Here is a 16,943-nt window from a genome sequence, read left to right as displayed (position 1 = left end):
AAAATCAAGTGGTATCTTTATAGTACCAGAAGAAAAAAATGTTTTCCTAGAATCCTAAATGCAGCGCAAATGCTTTTAAAAATCAAGACAAAACAATGAGTGCCAAGCATACAAAAGCTGACAGAATTCATCAACAGCAGACAAGAAATATTAAAGGAACTTCTTCATATAAAAGAAAAATGATACCAGATAAAAACTTGGATCTATGCAAAGGAATGAAGAACAACAGTAAAAGTAAGCATAAAAAGGTATTTTTAAACTTTTTAAAAAAATACCTTAAAAGACAACTATTTAGAGCAAAAATAATTACGATATAGTGTGGCATTTATAATGAACATAGAATTAAACAGTAGCACAAAACCAGCAAGAGGACACTGGAAATATACTATTTTAAATTTCTTATACTGTATGTGAAATGGTGTAATATTATTTGAATGTAGACTGTGATAAACTAAAGATGCATATTGTAAATCTTCGAGCAAGCACTAAAAAAATGAGGCATTGTTACTAATTCAATAGTGGACATAAAATAGAATTGTAAAAAATATTAAATTAATATAAAAGGAGGCAAAGAGATAGGAACAAATAAGAAAATATACATGGGATAAATAGAAAACAAATATCAAGAGGGTAGATTTAAACCCAACTAGAGCAATCAAAATATTAAATGTAAATGGTTTAAATTAAAAGGCAGAGATTGCTAGATTTGATAAACAAAAGCAATGCTGTCAACATATGCTGTTTACAAGATACTCATTTGAAAATAAAACAGTTTGAAAATAAAAGGTGGAAAAAGATATATCATACAAATATTAATTAAATAAAGACAAAGTGGCTACATTTACATCAAAGCAGAGATCAGAGGTAAAAAGGGTTATTTTATGGTGATAAAAGAGCAATTCATCAAGAGGACATAACAATTTTAACTATGTATAAAATTCATAGCACAGGGCGCCTGGGTGGCTCAGTTGGTTAAGCGACTGCCTTCGGCTCAGGTCATGATCCTGGAGTCCCGGGATCGAGTCCTGCATTGGGCTCCCTGCTCGGCGAGGAGCCTGCTTCTCCCTCTGACCCTCTCCCCTCTCATGTACTCTCTCTCCCATTCTCACTCTCTCAAATAAATAAATCTTTAAAAAAAATAAATAAATAAAATTCATAGCACAGGTTCAAAGTACATGTAGTAAAAACTGGCAGAACTAAAAGGAAAAATGGCAAAATTATAGTTGCATATTTTAATCTCTCTCTCTCAAGAACCATCAGAACAAGCAATCATAAAAGTCAGTAAGGATATAAATGATTAGAATTACCACCGTCAAAAAAAAAAAAAAATTACCACTGTCAATTGACGATGTTAGAACACTCCAACCAATAACAGCAGAAAACATATATTTTTAAGTTCATAAAGAACATTCACTAAGATAGCCCTATTCTAGGCCATTAAATAAGTACCAATAAACTGGAACAAGGCATGGAATTAAATAATGATTAAAGATATAACAGTAATAGGAACATTTACCACTAGTCTGAACTGTATTTGATTTTTAAGTGTTTTAAAAGAATGAACTATGGACTCTGAGAAACAAACTGAGGGTTCTGGAGGGGAGGGGGTTGGGGGATGGGTTAGCCTGTTGATGGGTATTAAAGAGGGCACGTATTGAATGGAGCACTGGGTGTTATACGCAAACAATGAATCATGGAACACTACATCAAAAACTAATGATGTAATGTATGGTGATTAACATAACATAATATAATAAAATTTTAAAAAAATGAATTGCTTAAAAAAATGAAATCCAAACAAAAGTAATGCATTCTAAGCAAAATGGATATATTATGAAACACTCTCTATATCTGGTTGTATAATTCTTGCATTTCAAGTGTTCTCAACATTTCAAGTACAAGAAATTTTTCTTATAAAAAATTATTCTGATTATATCATATTCATAACACTTTATTCTCTACTTGATTGGGCAAAAGTCAAAAAATTAAGCATTGTAATTCTTTTTAATGTGGAGAATAGGAAATTAAATTATGCAAATATCCATCCACATTTAATAAATTATTAAACTCACACTAAATCTGATGTTTTGAAGCTTGGAAATCCGTACTTCAATTAATAGAATGATTTAAATTCCTATTAAGGTTGAGTTCACTTACAAAAACTAAGGAAAATAAAGATTGCTTTATAATTGTTATACCCAAGAGGCATCTCTGACTGAGTAACCCATGGTTAAGTGCCTGTTCCCTCAGATGCCTAAAGCAAAGTCCATTAGCTTCCTAAGCACTTTGCAAGCTTAGGAAGGATGTCATGTGATAATAGCACTATTGTCACTCCATCTCATCTCTTGTCTAAATTATAGTAATGCCACTTAATGGATGCCCTACCTCAAATCTTACCTGCCTCTTTTTACAAACCATTTGCATGCTGTTTTCAGTCATATTTACATCTACACAATACAGGAGAGAGGGGGCAAGACCTATTTGTTAAGATTTTGGATCATGCAGTATGCATAGATTTAAATCCTGGCATTGTCATTGACTAGCCCAGTGCAACTTAGGCAAACTGTTCATCTCTCTGTGCCTCAGCTTCATTTGTTTATGGAACAATGATACTTCAACCCTACTTCATAGGGTTGTTTGGGGGATTAATAAAATTAATATTTGCAAATGCTTAGAAGAACATGTAGCTTCATAGTAGCATTAAACGTTTGTGAAATAAATATATTACACTGTTGCCTAAAACCATTCAAATGTTTCTTACTGTCCTCAGGATAAAGCCTATAATCTTTCATTTGACTTTCAAAATACCAGCTTATCTTTCCAACCTCTTCTTTTCATACCCAAGCTATGTGGATTATGTGGACTTTACTTGAAAACACTCCTAAATGTCTTTTCACTTAAGCAATATGCTCTTGGCTATAACATCTTTCACTTTTTCCTTAAGTCCTACTCATCCCTATAAGTCTAAGTTCAGGTATCACTTCCTGCCCTAGCCCCCAAAAACATCTTCACAGAGAAATCTGTCATTTCCCTGATCACAGAGCATTATATTTAAATTCCTTTTTACTTATATGATTAGACTGTATGCAGTTTAATAATAGAAACTATTTTGTGTACCGTTGTAATCTTTATGCATAGCATATACTATGAGCCCATTATACATTCATTCAATAAAACCAGAAAGAACGAATAACTTAATAAATAATACAGTGATTATATCATAGAAAAATATAGCATGTTTCCTCCATCATGACCTCATCACTAGCTAGAAGGTTGCTTGTCTAAAACCAAAAATATCCATGAAAGAAAAACAATGGGATGATCAAGCAGCTCCATGATATTCTTCTGAATACATCCAAGTTTAATGCAAGTGAGCCACAGGCCAACTTAGTGATCCATTTGAGACGTACTCTGCCTCCATCTCTCAGCTATTCCAACTCCTGAAGTATTGCTATTAAGCAAATAGCTCCAGCTCTCTGCCTCCCAGGTACATAGTGGATCATTCTTCTTGACTTTCTTGTGGCTGGATGAAGTCATGTGACAATTTCTAATCAAAGAGTTACAGAACGTAATATATATCACTCCCGGTCAGATCACTTAATCGCCCATCAAGACCCTACATAGCTTTTTATCTCTTTGTGAAAATGACTGGCAATGATCAAGATGGAAGCCACCTAGTCAGTCTGCGTCCAGGTGTCAGTCAAGCCTACCTATGATGGATATGGTTAGTGGAAGCAACATACAGACCTTCTCTGCAAGAAGCTACCAAGATATCTTGGGCTGAGTGAGAACACTTTTAACACTAAAAAAAACAAAAACAAAATTTTGTCTTCACAAAACCATTAATAACTCACAAACCATATAGTGAGAAATACTGAAAAAGATTTCTGAAAACTCTTAAGAGCACAAGGGAAACATTCTAAGGAAAACCTCTCCCAAATTCAATGACATCTTTTGTTTTGCAGGCCCAAGTTTATAACAATAACATGCCTGCATGACTGAACTGAGAGGAAATCATTTTGATTATTTTCTTTAGAAAAAAAATTGAATATTTTTTTCCTTTAGGGAAATTTTAATAGCATAATTTGGGAGACAAAATTTATAGAATCTGTAAAATTGTATTACACTTAAATTGTATTTTTTAACCCAAAGCATTCATTTACTTTCTATGTCAAATAAAATAATTGAATAAAATAAATATCACCTGTATATCTGTATTAGGCAAAAAGGAAAAAATAATTAATCTGACATCCTTGGTCTTTCAAGGTAAGTTATTTTGCCAATTTGGACATATTCTATTTTGAAATTAGTCATCTCATTAACTACTTTTGTTTTTTCCTAGAAATTTTCTTCTCTATTTTGAAAAGGCAGAAATAAAATAATATAGCAACTAATGAGCAGATAAAATCAATAGTTCTCCATCTAAGGAGCGGATCACACTGGTTTATTCACCCCTAATACTTCATTCCTCAGTTGAAGGAATAATGAAATATATTGTACCCACAGTCCTGAAATAGGATGCATTGGCCCTATGCTAAGGCTCTCTGGTGTGTGTGTGTGTGTGTGTGTGTGTGTGTGTGTGTGTGTGTGTGTGTGTGTGTCTCCTGATAAGAGAATGTTTCTTTTTTTCACAGTTGTAAAAAAAAAAAAATACTACTAGATATTTTGTTTACACTCTTTGTTAGCAAATTTCTAATGGGAAATGTGACAGAGGAAGACAGGGAAAATTCCTGCTTCCATAGAGGTATAGCCGATAAGGGGAACTCATATTGGAGGGACTTGGCTTTCTCAGGAAGCAGGGAAAGGAGTTGGTTTTCTGAGGGTTATCATCACAGCTAGAATATCTGACTCTTCACTTCTTTGAAGAACAGATTTTGTTACCTAACCTGAGATTCAGGGTAACTTCACTGCCTGCTTCTCTCAACAAGAGGGACAACTGCAGCCACCTCCACCACAACAATGAAAACAACATCAATAAACAGTCTTACCAAGGAAGGGATATTTGCGAAAGTCTCTGGTGTAAAGAATATACTCCTCTTGCACGTAGAATCTATCAACACATGGGTTCCTTAGGAAAGAAAGCTACAGCAGCATGTCCAGCAACTACCCTTGCTACCAGTGCCTCCATGAGGGAGCAGAAGCTGGGAGGCACGAAGATAATGAATATCACATTTAGGTACAAAATGTGGACACAATGCAAGCATTTTGAATGGAGCTGGTGTTCCCATAATTACAGAAGAGCTGATTTGCTGTTGGGCATTCCAGTTCCTGAATGCAGCTCAGTTTCTTGATATCACTTAGGGATTGTTCATTTAATTGTGATAACACATTTTCTGGTTCGGAGTTCCATGCAAGAGCACCTATACTATACAGAAAAGAGCAAGAAAGCAAGTGAGAGAGAAGCTAGGTTCTTTTTTGCTAAATTCTCTCACTAATTACAGACTTTGGAATACCGTATGTGAAATGTAAATATACTGTTCTTTCTTCTTCCCAAAAAACTTTCAGTATTTAGGAATCTTTCATAAATGTGTATGATCTGAATGCAATGAAAATGTTTCATATTCTAGTACAAAGAAGTCATCTTGAAATTTCAATGCAGTTTTGATATTATTTTAAACAAAAGTGGTTTTCTTTTCCTTGGTTTGTAAAAGTCATCAAATTTTACTAAAGCATGATATTTAATAGCCCTTTTTGTTTCAAATGACTAACCAAAGGATGGTAGATACTGACCCAGACACCACCACTCCTCACTCATGCTCCATTAGCAACTTTATGAATTGATTGAGCTGTGTGATTCAGACTGAGCTGAGATATAGCCTCAGAATCATTCCTGAAATCTTCCATTCAACAATTTCCAATAGATAAGAGTTCACACATATCTCTTATGAGTGTTGATCTCCTTTTCTAACCCTTCCACTAGATTACAAAATCTCTTTTAGCCATGGTTGTTGATGATCTTTGTATTCCTATATGTAGCACAAGGCTCACCATGTGGCGGGGGGCCAATTAATATACATTAAATACTATATTTGGTAATCATATGAAGATATGAAGTTGGCAAATGAGAAGTCAGGTAAGTATTTAACTACCTAGCCTCTTACTTTTATTTAGAAAAGTTAGCATATAATTACATATATAGTGTTTAACTGGATGTATAGAATCATACATTTAAGAAATGTGCTACTAAACAGAATCTCTTGGAAAAGCAGTAGCATTTTGCTAGACCATGTGTTAACTGGAAATTTTTTCATCTGAAGCCACAGTGTCATCTTCTAATTTCAAGACGCTGGAGATTTTTGGAACATCTGAAATAACAATTTATCTAAATGGGAAGGGGGATGGTTGATTTAGTTGGTAAAATTCCCAGCAATAACACTTATGAACATTAAAACATTCATCTTTTTTTCTTAAAGATTTTATTTCTTTATTTGACAGAGAGAGACACAGCGAGAGAAGGAACACAAGCAGGGGGAGTGGGAGAGGGAGAAGCAAGCTTCCCGCGGAGCAGGGAGCCAGATGCAGGGCTCGATCCCAGGACCCTGGGATCATGACCTGAGCCAAAGGCAGGCGCTTAACGACTGAGCCACCCAGGTGCCCCTAAAACATTCATCTTTGATATTAGGCAAATACTGGTAATTTGGCAACAGGGAAAGACTTCAGCAAAACTGTAAAATACTTTTTTAAATTGCTTGCTGGCATCCTCCTGTCTCTTATGCAGCCCAACTACACTTCTTATAGCCCAGTAGAACCCTTTTCTCACACAAAGGAACCTCTCACTCAAGTTATGATACATATATTCATATATCGATCATTTCCGTATAGAGAGCAGCTCTCAACCACTTGAGAATTACTCTCACTACCTGCCAAACAATAGCCTGCTAAGATATTATTTGGTAATGGCTGAAAGTATATTTGAAGGTCTATTGGATACTCTTGAAGCTGAAAAAGCCATAAAACATAAAATGAATCATTCCGCAATGGTGAGATTTTAGTCATTAATGTCATAATTCCCAGGAAATGTGAGAACACAAAACTAGTCAGTCATTTAGTACTTCAAAGTCTGTTACTCATTACCTGGCCTTGCAAGTCAGGAGACGGAATACATATACTGCTTTTGGAATCCATACATGTTCTAATATTATTCTAAAGTTAATAATTTATGGGAGCCTAAATTATCATAAATCTAGAAATTCTTCAGTAACTCCTAACAAATTACTAGCATTTTTTGGTAAATTCTGTCATAAAATTATTCTGTTTCTACAGCAAATATATGCCAGGGGAGAAGAGGAGAAGTAATTCACTACCAGGTTAAGGACTATCTTAAAACTGCATTTCTCTGAATTTCAGATTAAATAAAAAGGGGGAGACGTTTTAATTGTACAATATTATTAAAACCTGCACACTTGAATGCTTATGATTCACTGCCAGTCAATTGGAAGCAGCTATTCTGTATATTGATCCTCCTCCTCAGTATCATGGAGATGAATATTTTCACACACTGTAACCTCCACAAATTTAGTAGATACGCCCAATAGTAGTGCTAGATACTATTAGGCAGTTACAGCTCTTGGATTCTAAATTTCAAAGCACACGCTACCACAAACCGATTCCACCTTTTATTCTCTGTTATGATCTAAAATATTAAGGAAGATGGGAGTTTTATTCTTGCAGAAATTCTATGAAAAAAAATCATTGAAATAATTTAACTGGCTAATTATACCTTAAGCTAATATACTCTTTATAGACTTTCCACATTAGAGTTTGCAAAGCCCTTTCACACAAATTTTCTCTTCAATTATTAAAACAACCATATAAGCCAAGTAGAAGCCATCAGCCATATTTTTAAAATGAAAAAATGACTGGAAATGACTGGCACAAAATACACTTGGATTTTTATTTTAATTAAGCTGAATTTCATTAATTTTGTATGTTCACCCAACTCATATGTCCACAACAGTAACAACAAAAAAGCAGCACATTGAGATAATGAGCACATTATGGCAAATATTCCCATTGATGACAAACTTAAATGGGAAATCCTTTTTGATTTCACCACCTCTGACGAATATGATTATCTCAAAATAGCTATTCTCTTTCTTTGCAACTGCTTTAAGTTATATAGAACCCTGGGACTAGTTTCCAGAATCCTTATTCAATGTCTGCTTTCACTTTAAGATGTAATAAGTAAAGATTTTGACCCTCTTTAAAAAAATGGCCTAAATGGCAGGCTTAACTCAAAATAGCCACCAGAATTATATAACCAACGAAATGTATTTCGTTTTCACACTAAGACACAACTCCTCTAATACAAAATCTAAAGTGCATACATCAGCAAGACAGAGAGAGAAGTCAAAGTACGTCTTTCTTGGCCATTATCCTGTGTGATTGAGGATTCTAATTCTAATTCTATTTATTATTGAGCTTTCATAATGGTTATAAGTGTCTTAAGAAAACTGACTTTCCATGACAATTTCTAATATATATCAATGACTATGCCTTGCCCAATGAAATAGGTAACAACTACTGCTTTTGACATAAGCAAGCATAATTTTGTTTCCTAAAATGTTTCAAATTAATTAAAAATATCTTTGACATTATATCTAACTAAAGTAAATGATAGGTTTGTTATGCACCAACAATTAAAAAAAACAAACATTTTTCCTTTTATGATTAGATAAATATATTTGACATTCCCTTCAGAGTGAGTTTAATTTCACTTCATTGTTCTTAATAATAAAATATTCTCAGGTGTCACTGTAACATTTTCCAATTTATGGACCAACGACCAACAAAAGTGACCTGTTCAATTGAGATAATTACCCAGATAATTAAAGCAACACATGTTTACTATGAAACACTCTGAAAAATTGAACCAGAATTCAAGTTTAAACCAGAATCACATCATAAATGTGATGTCCAATACTCATAAACCAATGGCATTCCCAATTTTCACTCTAACAGCAGGAAGATGAGCCTAAAAGAGCAGTTGCCATAATACATGTTGTAACTGTGTGCCCAATGGAAGGAAAAACTGAGACATTTTCTTTCCAGAAACTTCAGTCAAATGTGAGGCTGAATGCATTTTGTCCTAAATTTTTTGCTGATTTATTTGCTACTTCAATTTTCTACTCAGTATATTTCAGGCAGAAAAAATGAATAACAGCATTTATAATACTTCCAGTGTTTGGAAAGGCAGTAAGCATATTAAAGGGCCAACAGCTGAACTATCTGTTGAGATTTTTCACATTTTAAGTTAATAGAAATTTTTGTGATAGCAATAATTTACATTTCTATAAACTTCATAGTTTCAAAGTATATTCAACAATAACACCTCATTTCAGCCTCAAAACAATTCTATGAGATTGGGCAGAAAATTATTATCATCCCCATCTATAAATGAAGAACTTGATTGATTTTGTCCATGATTTCTAAATTCCCTTCGAATATATTTCGCAGGTTCATCCACTTGGGAGGACATATACTTTCACACTTAGTTTTCAAAGCGGCCATGACTAGATGCCTCAGTTAGGACTCCTCTTCTACCTCCTACCACACTCTCACAATGCATTTGCCTCTAATATTGGATTCAAGACACTTTGTTTTGCTTACAGATTTATTTACATGTTTGCTTTTCCTACTAACCTGAAATTTCCTTGAAGGCATAATCTAATTCATTTAGCAAGTATTCTTATGCCCCATTATTTTCCAGACACTCTGCTAAGAGCTAAAGATACAGGAAATTTATGATCTCTCCCCTTCTGGAGTTTAATAGATAGTTGGAAAGGTATAGTTTAAGAGAAATTACAAAAGTGACTAATGTTACAAAGCAAAAGCACATGGGCTATGCCAGGATATTATAGATAGAATTAACATTACCTGAGGGATTAGTTAATTTCACCCTAAGGAAGTTTAAGTTAAAATCAAAGTCAAAGGAACAAAATGTGATGGATAAACTGGGGTTGGCCAAAGAAACAAAGATCTAGGAAAAGTGAGCAATATATGTAAAGGCCTTAAAATAGCATATAAAGAAGTCCAGCAGAGTTAAAAATAATGGGCAAGTAGTTTCCCAGGCTGAGGTTGAAAAAGACTCAGATTTCAAAGGACCTTGAATTTTGGAATTTGTCCTAATAGTAATAAAAAATCAGAAATATTTTTACCAGGCAGATGACTCAGTAATATTTGCTTTCAAAACACCACTTTTGAGGCCTTAGGAAGAGAAGGGTGAATTTTTATTTTATTTTTTTCTTAGATTTATTCATTTAATTTGAGAGAGAGAGCACATATGAACAGGGGGAGGGGAAAGGGAGAGGGAGGGAGAGAATCTCAAGCAGACTCCTTGCTGAGCATGGAGTCCCACGTGGGGCTTGATCTCATGACTAAGATCATGACCTGAGCTGAAGTCAAGAGTTAGACGCTCAACTGACTTAGCCACCCAGGTACCCCTATAAGGGTGAATTTTAAAATCTAGTACTTTGTCTATTATAAAAATGAGAAATATAAAAATTGAACAATGACTGATATTGGCTTAAACTAGGATGATGATAGAGAAGATTCAGGGAAGGAGTTACTAGAATTCAAAGCACCTTCAAGAAATAGAACCAATAGGACCTGGTTACTGTTAGCTACAGACACTGAAAGAGAAAGAGAAGTCAAGGATGCCTCTTAGATTTTAAACTGAGTAAAAGGAAATGAGAAAAGGAGAAATGTAAAAGAAAACAAGAGAGAAAGAGAAATGGACATACTGAGCTTTAGGATCTCAAGAATGTCTTTATAGAGGTATCACATACTCATGTAGACTTTAGAAAGGGGGTACATAATTTTGAAACTCTGGATACGAGTCTGGCTGTTATCAATAGCCATGGAAGTGTATAAAAACATGCAAAATAGGAACATAGACTGGGCCAATAACAGGACATTAATAAAGTCTAGTATTTTAATCTTAAAATAGGGGTCTGAACGTTTCAAATGTGATCTTGTTTTTTTAACAAAGCATCAGAATTATACAGATCTGCTGCAAAGCACTGAACAAAAAGCATTTACAAAATTATGTATCTCACCTCTAACCTACACAGAAATACATCCACACACACCTTGTTAATCTCTACTTGTCTTGACCTAACGATATTTCATATCCAAATAGAACTCATCACATTGTACTGTAGAACTTCAGGGTATCTGTTAAAGTACCATCATAAAAACACACAGTATGATAATTGAAAACAATTCTCTCAGAATAAAAATAATTACTTAGAGAAGGAACTTAAACTCTCTGTTTAACCTGAGGAGAAAGTATAGATAAAGAGAAATAATTTTTGCATATATGAATATCCATAATCATTTTTTTGCCTAGACATAAATAGCCAAGGAATTAGGTGAGTTTAAGAGAGTGTAAGTGAACAATTTCCAAAGAAGACAATTTTGGTTTTTTTAGAATAAAGAACTCTGAAGTAACACAACCAATAGAGGACACCTAGTGGTCTTTAGCAGAATCAATATTTGCCTGCAGAAAATATTAAGCAACTCACCACACATACATAATAATGTTAGTGTCAGCAAATGTGTTAATCTGAGAGAGATGACATCATGAATCTTATATATAATAATATAGATATGATATATATTATGGGCATACATCAATTTAAATGTTTCAAACAATTTCCATGCATCTCATTTCATTTGAACTTCACAACTGTTAATAGCTATTAAGTTTATAGGCATAAATAAATCACTTTAAGCACTTCTCCCTAGAAGACACAGAAAATAAAAGGCACAATTTGAATAAAGCCCTACATAGACTAATTTCCAGTAGAGGGTTCAATTTGCATCACCACGTTGCTGGTGGTGTGAAATACAATCTCAAATATAATTGTATCAATAATACTAATATGAGTATATATTGTTATATTTACTAACATAGTAATATATATTAACATATTATATTAATATGACAATATTAATTATATTAAATTAATATTTAAATTATAAAACATTACAAAAAGACTTCATATAAGATCTTCTCATATTTTATTATTGGTACAAACATTTCAAGGGTAAGACTTGTTGGCAAAGTTAATTCTCCCTTTAGATAACTAAACAGTGCCCTGCTTGGCGCTGGCTGCATATAAGAAAGGCAGATGAGTGATGTATCTGTCTCCTAACTGGTATTATTAGGTCCATCGTCAGTGACCTCCAACCCTCTTCATTCTACGGCACTCTAAAGTGGAAACCCCCCCCAAGCCTCAAATGCCTCAGTGACACCTTATGAAGTCCGTCATTAGCACAAATTCATGTCTATGCCTCCAAACTCATTCCCTTTACAACCTCGATTCTGGAGATGCAGAACGGTCTGTGCTAGGCTGCTTGTACCTCACATCTTAGTGGAATGCTCCTCCCTGCCCCATTTTGTTCAGCTTGGTAAATCAGACTCTAGCTCTGAAACCCAGTTCAAGTCTCCGTGAACCTCTCTTCTTGTGCTAAAAAAGCTGTGTTGTTCGCTCCCTCCTTTATTCTGCCACTTACCACACCATCTGTGAGTATTTGCTCACATGTCTGTTTTTCCTACAAAGCTGGGTCTGCTTTGAATTCTCTCATGCAGCATCTATCTGCACATAGAAGCTACTCAGTAATTGCTTGGGAGTAAAGAATGAATATTCCCTTGCAATTATTTAATGGATTTAGAACATGGAAGATTGCCATGTATTTAGGGGATAGGCATGCTCTGATAACCTTTCAGAACTCTGTGCTAGAGTACAAGGAAATTCAAAGGCAAAGTTGACACTGACTGTTTTCTGGGGACATTTATAGCCAGAAAAGGAAAACGCATATAAATATGCATTAGCAACAAAGCTATCAACATGAACCAATGCAAAGAGAGCTGGTAGAATTGCCCAAAGTAAAGGTATTGACCATTACAGCCCAGTCCATCAATGTCGAATATTTTCTGGATATGAGTTTGAGCCTAATTTTTAAAAGAGTGATAGACAAAAAGAAAACACTTTCCAAATCTGAAGTGTGGCACGTGCAAGATTACAGAAGCAAAAAGACTCATTCTCTGCAAGCACTGTAAAACTAAAAAACAAACAGGAGAGTTGTCGGGAACAAATATGAAGTGACAGGAGTGAAACAGGGGAACAGTTTGCTGGAGAGCCTTAGAGGCACAGTGAAGAAACACAGATTTGATGTGATAGGCAATAGAAAGCCTCTCCTAGTTTTCGTGGGGGGTAGGTTTAGGAAAACACTGGTGTTTGCTTATAGCAAATCTTAGAATTTGATGCATTTTCTGAAAAAATGAAAGTAGTTAGAGTATTATGTATTGTGTAATTATAGATAGGCAATTTATAGCAGGAGTTAGTTTCTAATCTAATCCAATTAGAATGCTAAAATTAACCAAAGACAGAAACCACAGTCTGCATCAGCTCCCTGTGGAATAAATTTTCTTATTAATGCTGTGTTGTTAAACATAGTTTGTATATAAGTCTATCTCTGAGCTAACATAAAAATCTAATATTGATTGCTAGAAGAGCAGCTCAATGTTCCATACACATTATTCATCTGAAATTGCTATAGACATATATGAAGATCAGAACCATAAGCCTTCTTCCTGCCTCAAAATGGATTTAGTTAATTATGGTATTGTCTAAAATCTACACAAGGAGGATTGAGGAAACAGGAGAGAGGAATACAAAATAAAATACCGTATGTGTGTATTCCAAAGCCCTAGTTATTATACAAGCATCATACATTTCTCACACTTTTTTCATATTGCTCATGAAGAATTTACACTTTGTGTGACACTGAAACCTACAAAAAGATAACCATTATAGAGAAGCATTTCTCTTTTCAATTACGGTTTCTTAAATCTCAAATAACATCAAGGGTTATCCCTTTTTGATAAAATGACTGACATCAGCAGCTAAGGGATTTAAGGTTCCTAGAACTTTTCACCTTTGCTAACTGAATTATCTCCCATATACTAACCTCTTAATCTACCTTTTGTCTCTTAAAGGCTTGTGATGGTCCCAAATTGTTACTAACATTCCATTTTATTTCCAGGGATTTCCTCACTGTTTCTTTTAGGTCAGAGAATAGGTTCCCCCTGTGATAGGTGACAAAGTAACACTCTGGCTTGAGTTACTCTTTACTTGAAATACAACATGAACAACAATGACGAATTAAGGGAATGATTTTTTTTTTTTCTCAACAAAAATACAAGAATGGGAAAGATGCACTTTGGTTTTCTGGAGATAACAGGAAAAGGGATGTCTTGGCCTGATTTATCCAAATTGCCACAGATTTTCACCTCACCTGGCAATATATATTTTTTCAGTAGAGCATCAGAGAGCTCTATTTTTGCATCCTAAAGCCATTGATCTTACAAAATTGTCTTGTGAAAATAACTTCCCTCCTGATTCTTTAACACCATGTGTTTCATAAATCAGTTGTCCTAATCACCTCTTTCCTTCTACATTAGCCACTACATTCAATTTTAGTAATGATAGTAACATCAGGACTAAATTTTAAAGTTTCTGTATTTCATTCACAATATTTCTCTAATTTATTTGGCTTTAGCACTTCTTGTTGTTTTTCAGTTGAACTAATTCAGACCAAAAAGAAAAAAAACATATCATTGAAGATGGAAGCAGATTCCTATAGAAGGCAGCCACTTTCCTTGGGAATGATTCATTTAGAACAGTGGCAGCTTCCAGACTTCACACATTACTTCCCCAAATTCGCTGAATTTAGCATTAGCCAGCTTGGTACTAAAACACTCAGAACTCAAAGACATGTGGGTGAACTCACATCTTCCTCTGCAGTCTTATTCCAAATGCTCACTGAGCAAATTCTTCTGGTTTATTTGTTGTATTTTCTACATGTAAACACATCCTGGTGGGCATTTGTAAAAATCAGGTAGAGAATTGGCAGTTTGGAACCATTCAAGTTTCTCTGTGCTTACGGTGTGAATCATGTAGGTGATGAAATAATAAATTTGAATTAAATTCTGGATTAATTAATATTGTTTCTTCCCTATTTCACAGTATTACTAGCAGACATTAAATACCATGCTATAAGTGATTTTACACGGGGGTATCATATAATCAAGAAAACGTTCTTCACTTAAATGAGCTTATGGTTCATTTATCATCAAGGTCATTTGTTTATAAGCAAGATCTTGCCAACTCCTGACTCTAGCTTCAATGGGTTTTGTTACCAAATTTCTGTGAGTGCATATTAAATTGCATTTTACAGTCAGTAATGATGGCAGTGAGCCGATGATCCTGAATTATATCATGGCATCTTTAAAACACCACCCCATTACATGGATCTAGGTGACTGTAACTGCTGCCAGGAACCAGAGGGCAATAGTGTAAGGGCTGTCCTCCTCTATGACTGCATGGCTTGCCATTTTATCTGATAGGATACCATCTGTTCATCCTGCTGCCAGTCTCTAGGGTAATTGGGTTAAAACCACAAGACATTGAAAATAGTCACATTGCCCACTATATTTTTAATTGCCTGGCTATTTATATCAGTAACTTTTCTTCTTACAGGCTATTCATTAAAAAAAAAAAATTGTGACCATGTTTTAGGGGGTAAATGCTCAACTCTTATGTTGCATAGATACAATCTTTGTTAAGACAAGCTTCCTACAATTTCTTATGCAATCTATAAAATGGTGGAATACTAAAGTATTTATCACTGAAAGAGTGTATGTTATAGTGAGAAGCTATATAGCTCTGTGGTTAGGAGCATTTGCTCTGAAGTCAGATCACCAAGGTTAGAATCCCAGTTCCAGCTTTTAATAACTCTGTAAATCTGGGCAAGCTACCAGAATTATTAGGAAAATGAATGAATCCATGTAAGGAAAAAATACATTATTTGACATATAATAAGCCCCCAATAAATATTAACTAAAATTATCAATAATCATCTTGGTTTGATATTAATCTCAAACTGGTATAATCAAGTTTAAGAACCAAACATTTATTACATTTTAGATGGAATGTGTTATATAGAGATATAATACAAGATGAATCCAATTTCTCAAAAAATGCTTCATTTGATTTTGCATAAAATCCACATCCATATTTTAAGAATGATCCACTTTTATGCCTTTCAGCAGAATCTTATGCAGTGTTTTATTATTGCATGTCATTTCCTGAAATCCTGGGAACCAAAATGTCATTGACAAGCACACACAAAACACTGCTACAGTCTCACAGAAAGCAGAACTAATGTTCACAGAAGTTCCATTTTAGGACTTGTTTAAACCTAAATTCCAAAACATAATTCTTCCTAAAAACGTTAAGACGCATTTCCGTAGTGAGTAAAGCAATAATTAATCTATTGCCAGTATATTGTTTTCATTAGCCCAGGTTTAGGCACTCTAAGCCTTTTTGATCCTCATTTTTATGCAAACAACAAAATTCAGGTTATAATTAATTTTAAAAAGTAGACTTAGAAGGAAAATAAAGTCAAAAAGGTTACAAAGCAGACTCTGGAATTAGGAACATAAACTCCTTTGTTCAGTCATGATACATTTAACTCAGATCTTTCAAAACTCCAGTTGGCTGAGCCCTTTTAGGTCCCACCAACTGCGTAAGAACAACAGATGCCCTCTTCAGCAAAATATTGGCCAGATTCATTATATTTATTCACTGTACTATTTGTGTTTTCTATGTAATAATTTCCCTCCTGGGTATGCTGTTTTTCAGTATTTTGAAATGAATTAATAGGGAGAAATTATAAAAAATAATTATAGGCAAAGCATAATAACACTGAGCAAAATTATTATGCTAAAATCAGTCTTTACATATATACAATTGGAAATACTTTTTAAGAGTTTGTTTTCTTCAAATGTAAATTCCCCAAAACTTCAATACTAGAGGAACCATAAACCAGATTATCTCATAGAACTAATGATACAAACTAGATTAGCAATCAGA

At 34.3% G+C, this 16,943-nt stretch overlaps 1 protein-coding gene across 1 annotated transcript in view; it reads right to left on the bottom strand.

Annotated features, from left to right (window-relative positions):
- HCN1 (hyperpolarization activated cyclic nucleotide gated potassium channel 1) overlaps positions 1-16,943 on the bottom strand; it is a 413,758-nt gene that overhangs the window by 349,680 nt on the left and 47,135 nt on the right. The gene's annotated exons all lie outside the window — the stretch shown is intronic.

Source organism: Callorhinus ursinus, unplaced genomic scaffold (genome assembly GCF_003265705.2).
Source record: "Callorhinus ursinus isolate GAN/ISIS: 27379988/994484 unplaced genomic scaffold, GSC_fseal_2.0 scaffold3, whole genome shotgun sequence".
Lineage (NCBI taxonomy): Eukaryota > Metazoa > Chordata > Mammalia > Carnivora > Otariidae > Callorhinus > Callorhinus ursinus.
The sequence above is the reverse complement of the archived record's forward strand: the minus strand, read 5'-3'. Positions and strand labels throughout refer to the sequence as shown.